Below are 3,532 nucleotides of genomic sequence, written 5' to 3'. Positions count from 1 at the left end.
CACCAAGTGAATCTCAAGAAATTATGAATACTATTTTTTATTCATATGTAGATTTTACCATAGTTTATTTAGACGATGTACTTGTATACTCTAAGGGAATAAACCAACATATTCACCACCTAGAAAAATTCATTAATATTATAAAAGAAAATGGTCTTGTCTTGTCTGAAAAGAAAATGAAAATATTTATAACAAGAGTAAGGTTTTTAGGGTATGAAATTTTTCAAGAAACGATTACTCTAATTAAAAGATCTATTGAATTTGTAGAAAAATTTTCGGATGAAATTATTGACAAAAAATAACTACAAAACTTTTTAGGATGTCTTAATTACGTAGCCAAATTTTTATCAGGAATAAGAACTTTATGTGAAATAAAAGGTCGAGGATTCCCTTCGATTTAATTCTGTAATGATTAATTTGGATTCTGGGTATGTTTGCTTGTATTGAATTGAAATGAGTTTTAAATGGTGAGGACAGTGATTGGATCCCCGCTCATTGATAGGCAAGGTGAGATAGAGGATTCTCTCTCTTGTTATGGTGGGCAAGCGGGATTTAAGATTTCCTCTCTTGCTACATCCGAAGATTGAATGGAGAAGGTTACAGATTCCCTTCAATTTGATTCCTGGCTATGGTATGATTGAGTTAGGTGAGGATTCTCTATTGTCACATCACAGTCTCGCTCTGAGTGGGAGGTTGAGGATTTTCTCCTGGAAGGTTGAGGATTCCCTTCGTGTTGAGACACGATATCCGGGTTAGCTACCAGATGTGTCGAGTTTGGCTATATAACGGACAGATGATATCATTGGCCATAGGACAGGCATATATCATTTGTATATGTTTGATTTATTTGGGTGTGCCTAATTGTATCAATTTGCCTAATGGACTATGTTCTATGACTAAATACTACAGGTATTGCTTGCCTTACTTGTGTATTACTTCTTTGCATTGCTTGTATTTGTACAACTGAGAGATCCGTCATGCTGGTGTCGGTTGATGTTGGGGCTTTCCTTGTTGGAAATGAAATGATGGAATGATTAATTAACAATGATGAATATTGAATCAGATAAATTGAATTCCTTGGGTAGGCACAATGAAGTGATTTCACTTGCTCCAAGTGAAGATATGAGGTATTTATATAGAATCACTAAGTCGAATTAGTTGGTGCTGGTGCTGGTGCTGGTTCTGGTTATGGATCTGTTCTAAATTGGAAGATGAAAAGTTTGAAAAGTTGGAAAGATGAGAAATATAATTAGACTTAGTATCCCTAAGACAGTTGCCTAATTCTTGGATTAGTGAAAACCTAGGGTGAATAATTGATGAAAGGAAGATTAAGATGCTCAGTGAGTTCTTATTATAGTGTATTGTATTTATTTGGCACTTTTACCGTACTGGGAGCTCATGGGTTGGGAATTCTCATTCCGTATATATTTTCTGTTTTTCAGATATAGGCCCAGGTGCTCAGCAGTGAGTTGTGGTTCATCTGAGAGATGGCCAAGATCATTAGACTCTGTTTATATATATATATATATATATATCCTATCTTTATCTTATTCTACCTTAATGTTTTATTGCTTATTGCTTTCCGAACGCACTTTACTTTTCGTTTTTATCGACACGTGAGCGTTTTCGGTTCGTGATTTTATTATACTCCTTTTCAGACTTCTCGTTTAATAACTCCCTTCAATTATATATATATATGAATGTATTATAATCCACCTTAAGGGTCGTACCACCTTATTATCATTGACTTATGACTCGAGTATAAGGATTTAAATATTAGGGTGTTATACTTTGGGCATTATGAATGGAATGTAGTGCCCCAATAATTAAAAAAATGCACCAAGTGAATCTCAAGAAATTATGAATACTATTTTTTATTCATATGTAGATTTTACCATAGTTTATTTAGACGATGTACTTGTATACTCTAAGGGAATAAACCAACATATTCACCACCTAGAAAAATTCATGAATATTATAAAAGAAAATGGTCTTGTCTTGTCTGAAAGGAAAATGAAAATATTTATAACAAGAGTAAGGTTTTTAGGGTATGAAATTTTCCAAGAAACGATTACTCTAATTAAAAGATCTATGAATTTGTAGAAAAATTTTCGGATGAAATTATTGACAAAAAATAACTACAAAACTTTTTAGGATGTCTTAATTACGTAGCCAAATTTTTATCAGGAATAAGAACTTTATGTGAAATAAAAGGTCGAGGATTTCCTTCGATTTAATTCTGTAATGATTAATTCGGATTCTGGGTATGTTTGCTTGTATTGAATTGAAATGAGTTTTAAATGGTGAGGACAGTGATTGGATCCCCACTCATTGATAGGCAAGGTGAGATAGAGGATTCACTCTCTTGCTGTAATAGACAATATGAGATTGAGGATTCCCTCTCTTGTTACGGTGGGCAAGCGGGATTTAAGAATTCCTCTCTTGCTACATCCGAAGATTAAATGGAGAAGGTTACGGATTCCCTTCAATTTGATTCCTGGTTGTGGTATGATTGAGTTAGGTGAGGATTCTCTATTGTCACATCACAGTCTCGCTCTGAGTGGGAGGTTGAGGATTTTCTCCTGGAATGTTGAGGATTCCCTTCGTGTTGAGACACGATATCCGGGTTAGCTACCAGTTGTGTCGAGTTTGGCTATATAACGGACAGATGATATCATTGGTCATAGGACAGGCATATATCCTTTGTATATGTTTGATTTATTTGGGTGTGCCTAATTGTATCAGTTTGCCTAATGGACTATGTTATACGACTAAATACTACTTGTATTACTTGCCTTGTGTATTACTTCTTTACATTGCTTGTATTTGTACAACTGAGAGATCCGTCATGCTGGTGTCGGTTGACGTTGGGGCTTTCCTTGTTGGAAATGAAATGATGGAATGATTAATTAACAATGACGAATATTGAATGAGATAAATTGAATTCCTTGGGTAGGCGCAATGAAGTGATTTCACTTACTCCATGTGAAGATATGAGGTATTGATATAGAATCACTAAGTCGAATTAGTTGGTGCTGGTACTGGTGCTGGTTCTGGTTATGGATCTATTCTAAATTGGAAGATGGAAAGTTTGAAAAGTTGGAAAGATGAGAAATATAATTAGATTTAGTATCCGTATGACAGTTGCTTAATTCATGGATTAGTGAAAACCTAAGGTGAATAATTGATTAAAGGAAGATTAAGATGCTTAGTGAGTTATTATTATAGTGCATTGTATTTATTTGGCACTTTTACCGTATTGGGAGCCCATAGGTTGGGGATTCTCATTCCATATATATTCTTTGTTTTTCAGCTATAGGCACAGGTGCTTAGCAGTGAGTTGTGGTTCATCTGAGAAATGGCCAAGATCATTAGACTCTGTTTTATTGCTTATTGCTTTCCGAACGCACTTTACTTTTCGTTTTTATCGACACGTGAGCGTTTTCGGTTCGTGATTTTATTATACTCCTTTTCAGACTTCTCGTTTAATAACTTCCTTCAATTATATATATGTATGTATTATAATCCATTT

The sequence above is a fragment of the Arachis ipaensis genome, chromosome B04 (genome assembly GCF_000816755.2).
Source record: "Arachis ipaensis cultivar K30076 chromosome B04, Araip1.1, whole genome shotgun sequence".
In the NCBI taxonomy this organism is placed as follows: Eukaryota; Viridiplantae; Streptophyta; class Magnoliopsida; order Fabales; family Fabaceae; genus Arachis; species Arachis ipaensis.
This window is presented reverse-complemented; position numbering follows the sequence as displayed.